The sequence below is a fragment of the Idiotropiscis lumnitzeri genome, chromosome 7, assembly GCF_059441095.1.
Source record: "Idiotropiscis lumnitzeri isolate Australia: NSW breed Sydney's pygmy pipehorse chromosome 7, RoL_Ilum_1.0, whole genome shotgun sequence".
Lineage (NCBI taxonomy): Eukaryota > Metazoa > Chordata > Actinopteri > Syngnathiformes > Syngnathidae > Idiotropiscis > Idiotropiscis lumnitzeri.
The window spans coordinates 5,265,999-5,280,845 of record NC_142397.1 but is presented as its reverse complement, the minus strand read 5'-3'; the positions used below and the strand labels follow the sequence as shown (position 1 = coordinate 5,280,845).

Here is a 14,847-nt window from a genome sequence, read left to right as displayed (position 1 = left end):
CTCTTGTAGAAAATGCTTCAGGCAACAATTAGAGAACAAACCAAATCAGCCATGTTTTTCTTTTTGCGTTAACAAAACAAAATAAAGCAGAAATTAATTTGAATAGAAAAAAAAATACTTTTTGTGTCGCAAATAAAATAAAATATAAAATTACAACAAATTAAATACAGCATTCCACCCAGTTTAGATGAGACTTCTTTCAGCAAGGATTAAGTCTGCGCTTGTTCATTTATTTGGCTTCTTGTTTTGAAAATAAAATAAATTCAATTCAGTATTGTGGAACCTCCAAAATGGGATAATTTGCCATTTACCAAATAAAATTTTCTGGGAAATATACGACTCAAAGCGATCGTATTTGCATTATACACAGCGCAAATCTCAGTGAACAGATATTTAGCTTTCTTTTGGCCTTTTTTCACATCGGAAACGGCGATGAGAAAGTCAATTTGTGAGGATAACCACAAAATCGGAAATTCAATGTTCACCAACAAAGAAACAAGCCTGGCAGCTCAGTACAATAAGAGCTTTACGCAACGTAACAAATATTTATTGGTGGCCCTGAGGGTAGATTCAAAGCAATTCAGCTTGACCACAAGCAAGCCAGCCCTCCTTCTACCTCAAGATAACATAATGAAAAAAAGTGCAAGGACGTTGATGTTTAGGCTTTGCTACTCTCACTTATTATGCTGACCTTGCCTGGTTTTGCCGTTTCCAAAACACTTGTTCAAAAACTAATTAGGATTTTCTGAGATGTTGCACTGTTCAGACTCCATTGAAGAGAATCATGTTAATTACAGACGTATCCCACACTCCCACTTCGGTGGAAGAAAATGAGACAGGTATTTTAAATGAAAGATCACAAAGAGGCTAGTGTCCCCTTTTTGAAGGTGCTCTAAATTAATGTTGTTTTTTTTGTCCCTGTGATTGTTTCCAAGGTTGGAGAATTTGAAAGGAATGATTTGTTTGGCAGGGGAATATAAACACACGAGGAGGGAACCTTACAAAGGTTGTCTAATTAGAGATCGACACCGGCACACCGATTCATTATCAGACAGCACAGCATGAAAACAGGACTGATGTTGATGAGGGATTGCGCTAGCCCTCGCGTACATGTCCCCTACGTCATGACAAACTATTAAAAACAACAAAACAATCAATATCACACGTGAGGGATTGATGTACTCACCCACTTTTTTTTAAAGTGATAAAGTTACTGGTTTGGTTATTGTTTTTCCAACGTAAAAACAGATGTTTGCATTAAACACAACAGACAATCAATGTGATTTCATGTAGCACGACAAAAATTGGTGAATAATTACTGTTGAGAGACTGAAAACAGAGGATTTGGACGATTTCAAATGGGTCTGAACAGGAACTTGATTATTATTAACTCGTTCACTACCAGCCAAATTAAAAAAAACAAAAACGGATCTTTGACGTCTTTAGCCGTCAATGGCAGTAAATGTTTCTCATTTTGGTGTGTGCACCTTGATCACCTGCAGCCAATACGACAGACAAATACACTTTTAATGGGGTTTCTCAACTCCTCTTTGGTCTCATCAGTACAACACTAATATTTGTTCTTCACGGAGGATGAAGATTATATGACAGTGATTATTGCTTATATTATTTATTTCTGTAATCGGTTGCATCATTTGTGTTCAGATATCCGACGCGTAAAATGTAACAACACTGTCATACAGATGCTAATGGTTAGCGTGTTTGGCTATGGCTTTCCCATTGTATGCTACGTCGAAGCTACTATGTGGTTGTTGCAAATAAACAATCTGTGATTTTCTTTGTTTTATGTTTAATTTGACAGTAACCTGTATTGCAATTAAAAAGCAGGTGCGAGGTCCAGGATTCAATTCTCGACTCCTGACTTCCTGTGTTGCAGTTTGCATGGTCTCTCCATGTTTGCCTGGGATTTTTTTCCCGCTACTCAGGTTTCCTCCCATGTTCCAAAAACTAAACATGTTTGGCTCAATGGAAGACTCTAAAATGTTCAAAGATGTAAAAGTGAGCGTTTGTGTTAACGTGCCGTGTGATTGGCTGCCGACCAGTTCTGGGTGTGTTGGAGAGAGTCGGCTGGCGTAGACACCATCTAACTTGAGATCCTAATGAAGACAAGCGCTATAGAAGTCTGTATTTTCAATTCATGCTGCTTTCTGATCGGTGGCGGTGTAGCGTCTGGTCAAACGGAAGTATTTTATTTATTTTGACCGGTTATTAACTTGGCAACACTAACAGTAATCATTCTGAACTGATGCATGTGGCACAGTTGGAGTTAGATTGTGTTTTTGTATCGTATTGATGGTTTCTGTCATTGCGCCGCGAGAGTGGTTGCGGTGGTAAGAGGTGGATTAAGTTAGGTAAATCCTCTCTGAAGACCCAGCTAGCAAATGCACGGCCCGCCACTGCATGTGTTCGTGTTGTTAATCTTGACAAAGCCTCCCGGAGGGACTGTATTTTCTTGCCCAGCGTGAAGCTAAAACTCAAGCTCATAGTTGGGAAGCACTTTCCGTCTTATTTTAGCTTCACGTGCACGGCTTCAAAGCAACACCTTCCAAATCTTTCTCATCGAAGAGATCCAATTAAGCGTCTGTCATCCTGGGAGAGTTCAACCCGTGAAAAAACTCACAACAAACTTTTCAGTGAGTTGTTTGATTACCCTCGGCACGGAGAAGTGTCTTTTTTTTCTGGAGCGTTGCCTCTGTGTTGTTCTTTGTGTGCAGACAGCCAGGGTGCACTCCACCTGACAAAAGTGCAGCCTGATTGCGACATCACGTCTTCTTTTGCGAGTCGAATGGGAATGCTGTTCATTTCCTTTCAAAAACAAAACTATGAAAAGGAATGTTCTGTCTCGCTGATTGTTTTTGGGGAGAGAAAAGCGTCTTAAAAAAAGAAATGTCAGTGATACTTTTTATACATCGATTCTTTGATTACATTTTGAGGATGTTTACTTATTTCTTAGATTTGGAAACCACAGCCGTCTTCCTAGATGGTTTGGATGAAGATCCTCAAAGAATGTAAATTCCAAAATTCATGTGCACTACTTAAACAGTTGAGCTCATTACAGCCAACCTAATTGCCATGTAACATTTTTGAGAAAACATGTTCGACTGCTTGGCTGAACATTATATGTACATACACACATTCACATTAAATATATTTATGTTAGCTTCCTGACACATATTTCCTTGTTTTGTTGAAAACATTTGTTATATTTTATGATTCCGACTCATTGTGTTTCTTTCACTTTCTGTCTCCTCCTTGCCTCTTTTCCAATATACATGCTGATGTTGCTGTTGCTTTAGCTCACAACATGGCAGTATTGAACTCCACAGACTCCATTTTGCTGCTGCTGCTAGAGAGAGAGAGAGAGAGAGAGAGAGAGATACAGAGAGAGAGAGAGAGAGAGAGAGAGAGAGAGAGAGAGAGAGAGAGTGAGAGAGTGAGAGAGTGAGAGAGTGAGAGAGTGAGAGAGTGAGAGAGTGAGAGAGTGAGAGTGAGAGTGAGAGTGAGAGTGAGAGTGAGTGAGTGAGTGATATTTCATTTTTTTCTTCTTCTTTGCGTCCCTCCAACACACATGCTAACATTGAGTTACCCTGCTACAGAATTATGCTCCATAGTCTCCACTTGGTTGCAGTGGCCTAACTTCTTGTCGCTCTCAGTTGCCAATATAGCACATCTGATAACGTTTGCTTGCACTGTTTGATTGGGTTTAGCTATGGCCACTACAGTATTATAGTCCATATTCTCCCCTTGACTGCAGTGGACCATTTTCTTGCGACCTCTTCTTCAACATAGCTGCTCACAAAGTATCCTGTTGCTGTGCCTTAATGCTTAACTGTGCTGTCACTGATTTGCCGGTCCAATTTAAAATCACTGTCCCAATTAAAACCCAAGTTCGAAACTGATTGCTTTAGATAAGACGCCACCCCCAGGTCAACAGGGTGGAATATAGACGACCACTAGGACCAAACGCCATAACTTTTGTTTTCTTTTCGTTGAAATTTAAGAAATTCAATGAAATTCAGTTTTCTCTTCTCTATACAGGACAAACGTTGAGTAACAGGACATCAATCTGATTGTCATCCGCATAGCTGTGGAAGGAAATACCATGTTTTCGAAGGATGGGATCAAGGGGGAACAAATACAGTGAAAATAGCAATGGCCCCAAAATGGAGCCCTGTGGAACACCATACAAGGCTAATACAAAATGTCTTCCCAGCCAAACAGGAGATGAACCATTCTAAAGCTAATAACTTGGTGACAAACGAGACGAAATGTGTCTTATTCTCGTTGATAGGACAAGACCCAATATTGACCCTAATGTCACTTTATATTATCATCATCGAGTAATAATCTCCAGATAGATGGCGTTGCATCTGTGATGTTACCACCAACTTGTTGGCATTCCTTCAAGTGTCCAGAGTTTCCACTTTCCTCACATGCAACAGTGATGCCCTTTTGTGCAAGACCCCTTTGTTTCCAGTAATGAATAACTGTGGGATGCTTCTACTTTGGTCTCAGCTTGATGTGAGTCAGCTGCACTTATTTTAGAAAAATGTTTGACTGCACCGTTAATATGATTTGACTTTTTTTTTTTTTTTAAACTGTCTTAGCGACGAGGGATGCTGGCTAATTGATGAAAGAGCCAAATGATTTAACCTGCTCACTCGACTCATTAAAACATCACTAAATCCAATTTGACCTCCAATACAGAAAAAATTTGACCGGAGGATGCGTGAATCCTTTTGAATTTACCCGCGATGACATTATTAGAGTGGCGGTGGGACTCTTGCATACCAGGAGGGTGGGAATTAAAATGGCTGAGAGCAGACTTTGCATTTTTGACATGGAGACCAATTAATGGTGAGGCTGCAGGGCACAATCTGACTGACATCCTCTGGAGAAGCAGATGCCTGAGAACCTGCCACTGATAAAGCAGCCCTGCTTGCGCTGCCTCTTTAGAGCTTGCGGGGGCTTTTCACTCCACACTCCTTTCAAATAAAAATGGATAATAATGATAGCAAATGCAGTCATTATTGGGCCTATTTAAACATCCAGCCATCCATTTTCTACATCACGTCCTTATTGGGGTCTCCGGTGATGTGGCGTCTAGCCCGCCATGCTCCCCAAAATAATTTAGGTGAAGATGTTTTACAATCATTTTTCAATTGCTGATTTCTCAGGAGTAGGGCTTATGGAACGGAATCTTTGTGCATCCATTTTCTGTAGCACTTATCCTCATGAGGGATGTGGATGTGCTGACTTTTAAGATGCAAGGTGCACCCTTGGACTGGTCGCCGGCCGCAGGGCATGCATAGACCAACATTCACACATATGGACAATTAAAATTGCTCAAAAAGCCCACATACAGAGGCATCAAGTAATGAAGTCATAAATATTTGTTACTTTAAGAAGAATTTGGGGTTATCTTTATCCTTTAGTGAAGTACTTATTTTTCACCTTACTTTGTACTTCTCTCTACATTTTTACACTAATACAGTATCTGTACTTTTTACTCCCCCCCCCCCCCACACACACACTTGTTGCGATTTAATTTTGGAATGTGTCGATTCCATTTTATCTTTGCTCAAAACACTAATTCGAGTAAGTCGCTTGGTAAGATTGAGTGTTATTGATTGAGGTTGGATGAGAAGTATAAAAATATTAGTTTGCATGAGATGCAAATGAGAATTTGTCGCATTCAAACTAGTAGAGGTTGAGATGTATAACTTTGCCCATAAGATGTCTGACTGTCCGGGTCTCGACTAGCAACAGCAAGTCGTTTGTCGTTGTCAGAAAAGCCAACCAATGATCACACATTCATGGTTGTACTAATAACTATAATTTATTCAAACTTTGTAATTTTTGTGAGAATTGATCTCTTACCCATGAATGGCCAATTGGTGCAAAACTACTAAATGGTTGCCTAGCAAGACATTTCTTTTCTGTCCCCAACGGCAGTTAACCCCCATTTCAAAAAGTTTGGAAGCCATCATGCAACTCCAGCGCGCTATCCATTGCAAGTTTTCCAAAACAACAAAACCACACAGCGGAAGATTATGATGCTCACCAAATCTGGAGTTGGAGTAAATCTTTGTCGCTCTCTGGATTTAGATTTTGTTGATGCTGAGTCCCAGGGCGGCCCTCTGTTTTGATGTTTGTCTGTGTTTTGACCAGAAGCAGAGCATCTGCTGCGTGGTTCGAGAAACTTCCCATAGATGTGTTTTGACCACCATAAAGGTTCTCAAACTGACGGTAGTCCGAGACAAAAAAAAAATCTTCCCAGTTAGCAAAGATGCAACCAATGTCAATTGGAAAATTAGTGCTAAGTATAAATTACCTAGTGTGACAAAATATGTTTTTTTTTATTAACTATATATTATTAGATGGCAGAACTGGATAAATAAAGATCAACATGTTTGAGTTCATGTTCTTTTTCCAACGCTTTCGTTTCTAATGCTATGAAGAGCAGTCACACAGTCTTGCCTGAGGCTCCACTAAATCGCTTTACATTAAACGTCACATTAAAAAAAACTAGTACAGAAGCACATGCGCCATATTGCTTTGTGTGCTGTACAGACATGAAATAAAAGCATGTCAGAGCTTCGCAAGACTGGCTAGTAGTAGCACATTGGCACCTTGATTTACGAGTTGAATCATTTCCGTGACCTTGCTCGTAACTCAATTTACTTGCACATTCCGTTCTCCTCACTGCAATTCAATAGAATTTAAAAACTCCCACATTTTTGTTGTGCGTCGTACATTTTTGTATATTTATTTTTTTACATTTGCCTTTATTAAAAGGGTAGTTTGCCGTTTTAAAACTGCTAGCAAGATTTGAATATAGCTTCCAGTCTGAATAAAGACATGACGTCCACGAACATAGCCATTCAGAATATCATGCGATTATGAAAACAAGTAGTTATTAGAAATATTCCCAAAGAACACTGTCCAGTGTCAAAATAGCAGTGCTAGCAATACTAGCATAGCATTAGCACTGTAAACAAGATGACGTTAGCTATGCTGGTAACATGACATATTCATAGTAGGGTTATGATCACCCCGAAATATAGCACTTGGAAGTTTTCTCTTTTGCGATGTGCGGTACATTAAAAATCAAAGAGGAACTAAAGGTAACTGTCAGAACAATATTGCTAATTTCGCATGACTTCGAAATCCTCTCAGCCGCCTGAGGTACCGTGACTCCCATCACTCTGCTTTTCTTTACTAGTCTCATGATTAGTTGTTTGCAAAGAAAGGATTGGCACTTATTTGACTTTTCAAAGGTGAATAAGACTTTTAAGTCTAATTGCTGTATGTTGAGACAAGTCACAACAAAAATGGTGTTGTATGTGTTTTTTTCACATCACTTAAGCTATGTTATTCTTTTCACAATTGGTCGGTAGTGTTTTTTTTTTTTTTTTTTACATTCTTTTATTATAGCAATGTCGTCATTCCAGAAAAAGCGAAGTGTATCTCAGCGTTCCAGTGTATAGGGAGTCTTCTGTTCTTTGTGCGATAGCAAGTTAGTAAAATCAATAATTAATGACAAGGACAACAAATGCTCATATGAATGAGTTGCTTCATGTTTTCCTATTAATCTGCTTTATGGGTCTAAAATCATCTCACAATACAATAATTCTAATTCCAAACATTATTTGTATTGATTAAAAACTGCTCATTTATTAGTGGACTGTGATCTGCAGCCAGTGTAGTAAACATCTCCAGTTTGAATGCAAATGCGCCTGAATGGAGGCTTTTGTACGATTTTGTTCAGAATGGCAAGAGAGTGAAGTTCACTTATGCATTCGCTGGCGCGAAACAAAAAAAAAGCTGCAAATGCATGCGACCATGTAAATACTGTAGCCTGTTGTGATGTCCCTCGCTTCTGCATCGGCGTGGAGAAAAATCCACACTGAAACAATGCAGACGTGAGCCACTCCCTTACCTTAAGCTGCTGTCTGCAAATGGCAGGAGATTTTTTTTTTTTGCTCAAAAAGGAAAGAAAACATGTCTGAAAGGCTATAAATCTTTAATCAAAACGCCAGTGATGCGCTTTGCTTCCAGCGTTTTCCTCCGCATAGCTGGAGAGCAGATGCTGAGATCTCACATCTCTCCGGATAAATCCCCCTTTCCCCGCTACTAAAGTGTCATGGGAGTTGCTCTCTGTGCAAAGGCGCCTCTCGCTTTTCGGGTTCCCTCCTCGCCAACTCCCACGGGGGGCCTGCACTATTTTAGCGAGAGTGAGAAGCAGGCAGGAAGCGAACGCGCATAATTATTTAGCCCCCAGTTACTTATGCAAAACAGGTCTTGGTTAAACATGTAAAAGGGAGATTGTTTATTAAGTTTAGCGCCGACTGAGGACAAAAAGCTCATATATTTATTCAGTTTAGGGATAAACAGTTTTTAAAAATGCAACTCACACTGTCAAAATGAACCATTCGCACTTCCTGAGTTGGGTTTGTGGTCATAATTTCAGAGTGAAACAGACGTACGGTTAACTAGGTGGAATTGGAACATGATCAAATTCAGCAAAATCCCTATTCTTGGATGTCTCTGAAAAATTATCCCAATCGATCATCGTGTGATGATGTGATGAGAGGTGTGTCGAGATCTGCTCTGAAAGTTTCGTAGCTCAGAATATTTGCTTGTTGTCATATTTAACCGTACCTAAGTCAGATTTTGTTCCAAAAGAAAGCTGGTGTGATGCAATACTATTACTACATGTATGATTACAGGGGCTACTCGGTTTCCGATGGAGTTCCATTCCTACGACGGCAACTTAACTCTAATTTGTCAAAACGTGCTTTAGTCTATCCCAGGTGTGGGTAAACTACGGCCCGGGGGCCACATATGGCCCGTTAAACGTTTTAATCCGGCCTGCTGAACTTGAAAATAATGTAATGAATAAACCTTGTTCATGTTTTATTTAATTACTGTGTTTTTTCCAAATACATATATATTGTTGGAATGGTTTTGTTCACTTTCATTTAAAATTAAATGTATTTTTTTTTCTCCAATGAGGTGAGGTTACCAAAACACTCCACAAAACTGCTCCCGGTCCGGCCCTTCTGTCAAATTTTAGAACCCATTGTGGCCCGCCGATCTAAAGGTTTGCCCACCCCTTGTCTATCCCAAAACCTACAAGTCATAATTACAGCAAATATTTATTTAAAATAGACTTATACCCATCCAAAAATATTGGAACTGTAAGGTCAGCTCCTTTGTTTTGGGAGTGGACTGCAAGCCATAAATTAAAAACAATAAATAATCAAATGACAAACCGTAAGTATGCAACAATCATAAACAAAAAAACCCCTGAAACAACTTTCACGATAAAAACAAAACTAAAGTGGCCTTCACACATGCGCAGACACATACACACGGCCTTTGAAAATTCCAACCTTGACATTCTACCGAATTCAACCCTAGATTCCTTTGAGAAAGCTTTTTTGCTGTGTCACTGCAGCGCATTGAGCTGCAGACGAGTCATCCTGCATTCATCAGGTGGCCTCAAAAACAAATTCAAAGTGCACCAAACCTCTTGCCAAAAATGCCCCTCCATTTGTCTTGTCTGTCTTTATCAGCATTTGTTTAAATTCCATCAACATGAGTGATTTCCTCCCGCAAGGTACATTCAGCGATTGCCCCCCCCCCACCCCCATCCGACACTCTCCATCTTCTCATCCTACTTCGCCTCTTGCATCACTATATACGCGCTTTGAAACCTCACACTCCAACTGTCAATTAATTACACGTGCTGCCAGTGCATCTTTGTTGTGCTTCAGCTCTCGTATAAAAGGCTGACTATCAATAGTTTGGCAGCATATAAATATATATATATATATATATATATATATATATATATATATATATATATATCTGTACATGCCCACGATATATTTGTATAATTAAGTGGTACGGTCTCCTTCTGTGTTTTTTCTTTTTATCTGTCGGCTACACATCTGCACCTGCGAGTGCATGCGTGATTACCCACCTTAACAAGTAAATGAGTTGCGAGTGAGTAGAGCCGTCTCTTTCAAGTCGAGTTATTTATGATACTATTGTGTGTGTATGCGTGTTTGTACGTGCATGTGTGTGTGTGTGTGTGTGAGTAGCACATTTCCATAACTACATTGTGATTCAATGTATGCATACTGTTGCCTCTGCTTTGTGAAAGCATATTGCAATACCAAATAATCTGCTGTAAATAGCACTGGCTAATGCACTTACCTATTAAGGTAGTATGTTCTTTCTACAAATTTCCCTTTGCCGCGGCCATTAATCTCGTTCATCCATAAATAATCACTTCCTGTTTCCCATCACCGTAATGCACAGTTTGCAAGACAACACTTAGCATAATGTCGGGAATGTACGCTACTCAAAGAACAAAATTACTTTGATGGCGTGTACTCCAGGAAGTAATCAATGGCCACTAATGAGCCATAATCAGAGCTTGTAAGTATGATGGAAATGCTTCACGTAAGAATGCTGCGGAAATTATCCCCACTCACTCGTTAATATAAACCAATGAAACGAAAAACACTCAGTCCGGCCGCAACGGAGTTCGGCTGGTTCATGGAGAATAACGTACGGAGTGACAAAACTATTTTGATACTGTAGCAGAAGGAAACGTTTCCATCCATTCCTTAAGGTGCACCCCAGACTAGGCATGGGCCGATTACCCGTTTGATGGTTTAACGTGGTTTTAAAAAGTCAAGATTTCAATAACCGTTAATATTGGCTGTATGGTAATGAGCTCTTCTTTTCTTTTTCGAGCGGACATGGATGCTTTCAGAGTTCAGTAAACGAGCCACCTTTATGAATTTAATTGACTTCAATTAACTTTTTTTCTCCTTCTCGCAGAGAAAGTTATGCATTTAAGAGGAGGTGGGAAGGTGCAAGACGAAACAGACATTGCAAACTCAAATGCTTTCTTGCACTGATTAATGTGCATTGTCCGATTTAAAAAAAAAAATAAATAAATAAATAAATAAATAAATAAATAAAAATGCCAGTTTGTAGCTCACAAGTTACTATGAAGAATTGAAACATATTTGAAAATTTAAGACAACATTTGCCTGGCCACTGTTTTTTGGAAGAATGTGCATTACAGTAGGCTTCCTGGCAACTGAGACATTATAATATGAATGATTTGCACTGCGCCCAATTTGAGCATTTTCACTGAGGGGTGAACGCAAGGAAAGACAAGGCAGTTCTATTCGTATAGCCGATTTCATACGCAAGGCAACTCAATGTACTCACTTTCGTTGCCTGGGTTATTCTAAGCAGACAGGAAATAAAACCCATTAAAAGATACAAAAGGATAATTATAAAAATGTCAAGGGGTTATTCGCCTTTGTGAACTGCTGTACATTGCTATTGCTTTTGATTATGTTAAAACATTAGCAGTGCTATTTGCGAAGGCCCTTCATTTTGTATCGGCCTCCATTAAAGTGCATTAAAATATCAAACAAAAAGTTACTGTATGAAAACAAGGAGCAAAAAAAAACTTGTTGCCGATGAAGTTGGAATAATTGAAATGCTTAGAGTGACACCAAAAAGTGCACGGCGCAGCTAAACGACGCTCCTTGGCAACATCATAAGTCACAGCTAAGAAGTTTGCGTTCCAGAGTATGCAGCGTAATTTAATTCATCTCCTGCCTCCCATTAGCATTCGTCGCTGCATCAAAGTCTTGCAAATGCGGCTCGGCAGGGATTTAAAGGGAGAAGTGTGGCTACACCGAGGGGATTTATCAAAAAACCTTTGGCGCCGCAATCGTGTTTGTCGCAGTCGGGGTTTTTTTTTTTTTTTTTTGGGCGTTCCGGGAGTTTGTTGACTCAGTCTGCTTAATTATTGACCTCTGCAAAATGTGTTCTTCACACCAAAGAAGCATGTTTTATTTCTGTCAGTGACGACCTGGCTCAGCTAATGTATGTTGATGTTTGAGTCTTGTTGCTCCAAAAAAATCAATTTAGAAAATATGTTAAGGTGAATTCATTCATTCCACGCTAACCATCGGCTTTATCAAATCATTATTGACAGCAACATTCATCCATTTTCTATACTTCTTGTCCTCAATAGGGTCACAAATGAGCGAGAGCCTTTCCCAGCTGACTTTAGGGCTGCAGGCGGGTTGACTAAGTGCAGTTATTGTCTTTAAACATGTTTTTTGCGCTTTTTGTTTTCAGTGTGTTGCTGATTATACCACTGCAACATACATGCTAATTAGCGTTAGCATTAAGCTAGCAGACTGAAAGGCTTAGCTGCTGTGTGTAACTTTTTTTTTAACCTCCTCTATGAATAACCTGGCCCATTTGTCTCTTTTAGAATTGAAATCAAAACTTTCTCTGCCATTGACTGCTATAGATGTCCGTTATCTGTGTTCGCTGGGCTAGCTGGCAGCGAATGAGGCCCCACTGTGCAAACGTTTGTCCGCCCCTGTCCTAAAAGCTCTCTCATCTCACATACATCTTTTTTTGTCTTTGTAACGTTTCAAAAAAATGTAATTGAACTTTGAATTGGGCATCTTTTGATGTGTTGCCCTTTAGAGTTTCCTCTGTAGTTGACAAAGAAGGGACCGTTTCAACTTCGCCATGCCTGAGGCCTGTTCCTTCATGGGTGTCTTCCTTCCTCCATGAATTATGAACCATAATCCCCACAGGGTCCCTGGTGGCCACCAATAAATTGGGGGCGGGCATCTCAGCCAGCTGTTTGTATGTGCTCACTTGTCCCTGTGTCTGTGCAAACGTCGCTAGCGTCACGATATAAAAAAAGACACCGGGGAAACTAGAAAGGTATGATCACATCAGCACCTGGAGTAGGTGTACACATCACGAGTTAGGCCGGAGCTTCGAAAAACCAATTATCATAGAAATTGCTTGAGGGAGAAACTAAAGAAACATGTCACTGGAAATGCAAAAGTAAGGCAGTGTGCGTCACACTTGACACAAACAAATATAACGTGACATATTTATCACAGGACATGTATGGTTTTTTTTTTTTTGCACGTGCCACCTGTCCACTAACTCGGGAGTGTACAGCTTTTGTGCTCCTGACAGGGTCAACATTTGAGTTTTAAATCAACCAATGGGCTAAGTCATTTAAAGACCCGGTTAAAATAAATACATAAAATAGTTTAATTGAATATTCTCATTTTCATGTTTTATTATTGATGACTAATTGAATTCTAACAAATTCATCAATAAGTGATAAGTAGTTTTAATCAAACAAGCAATTTTCACAATTATTTTTTTTTAATTTACTGTAAACCAATTAAGGCATGGGATAAATTAATGCAACATAAATACATTTTTAAAAAAATGAATCTAGCTTATGAGTTTGTTCAGTTATTTCTACTTTTTTAACATTCATTTTACTCAGCATATTTTTTTCAAAGTCAGAAAAAGGCACACTAATAATGTCACATTTTCTTTCATTTTTCTATTGTTTTTAGTGAAGGCCCCAAAATAAATGTTTTAAATATTTCACAAAACATGCAGTGAAGTGATCCTTCAGACGCTTCAATAATTTTGCACACTTAAATAAAATTATTTTGTTACCCCTCTCTTGGTTCATAGCAAATATTTTAAATTTATCTACAAAATAAACTGCCTAAAATGTTTCCTGCCTAGAGAAAAAAATAAATAAAATCAAAGGACATGAAGATCAAGATCTTGGTGTCAGAGCGATACTAAATATTGCAGTAATCCGCACTTTTTATGGTATTATCCATACTCGCCATGTATATGTACTTGTATATATCAATAAGGAATCTTGCAGTATCAAATACCAGTCGCATTGTCAATAATGGTATCGGTGATACTGACCCTGTATTTATTTGGTGTAGAATCATCCCCAAATTCTGTAGTATCACAAACGAGGATATTATTGGTGACGCTGGCCCGATATTTACTTGGTATTGGATCGCAACTAAATCTACCCACCAAGAACATAACTCGATATAGTTTTTGTGTGATGCTGCTAAGAAAGCAAATTTTAGTACCGGAACTAAGTATGAGCCAAATATGCCAGTCGAAATTCAAGATCCATGAGAGCATTTACCGAGAAACCAAGCACTTCCCGCTCATGACAGAGACCTCTCCTTCAACCGACATACTGTGACTCATGTACAGTCGCTGAGCTAATAGTAAATTAAAATTTCACCACAACTGTACCACTGCTTTTACTCCGGCTCCTCCCCTCAGCTCTACATTATTGATGGAGCTTCTGTCGAATGTGCCTTTGTTCCTCCACCAGTGGACGCAAGGAGGGTTGGAGGAAAGGGGGAACTTGGGCGGTTGGGTAACCCAAGCCTGTCGCATCCTACAGCGGGCTGTTCATCCATCACGTTAAGAAGTGACGCATCAATCATTAACAAGTAGCCCAGAGCTGAAAGGACGATGGACAGCTAGACAAATAAGTTAAGATGAAGTGGGACAGGCTGATGCTGGCATTTGTATCACTCTAAAAGGCCATTTATTCACAGCAGCGCAATAGTAGAATCTCAATGAAATGGTCATTCGAGGGGAAGGATTGCTGCATCTGTGGTGCACCATGCAGATTAAAAGTCTGTTAAATGTCCTCTTACAATTCATTTTATTTTTTTTCCCCAAAAATGAAAATGTGTATATTGTATGTTTGTACTACTCCAATTTGCATGATAAAACTTGCTGATTATTGGCTGTGTTCAGCCTTCTTTTTTTTTCTTCAGGGCGTGTGCGGCGGAGAGAATGCGCCAAATCTACTTCGATTATGAAAGGAATGTATGACTTAAAAATCCATGAAAGACTGATTGATGACTGGAATTCCTGAAATCACAGCTGTAAGTA

At 39.3% G+C, this 14,847-nt stretch overlaps 1 long non-coding RNA gene across 1 annotated transcript in view; it reads left to right on the top strand.

The window, feature by feature from the left end:
- Positions 1–14,847, top strand: part of LOC148333192 (uncharacterized) — a 50,480-nt gene that overhangs the window by 20,376 nt on the left and 15,257 nt on the right. Inside the window, exon 3 of the long non-coding RNA XR_015844249.1 lies at positions 14,730–14,840. This is a non-coding gene — a long non-coding RNA (uncharacterized LOC148333192). The remainder of the gene's footprint in view (positions 1–14,729; positions 14,841–14,847) is intronic.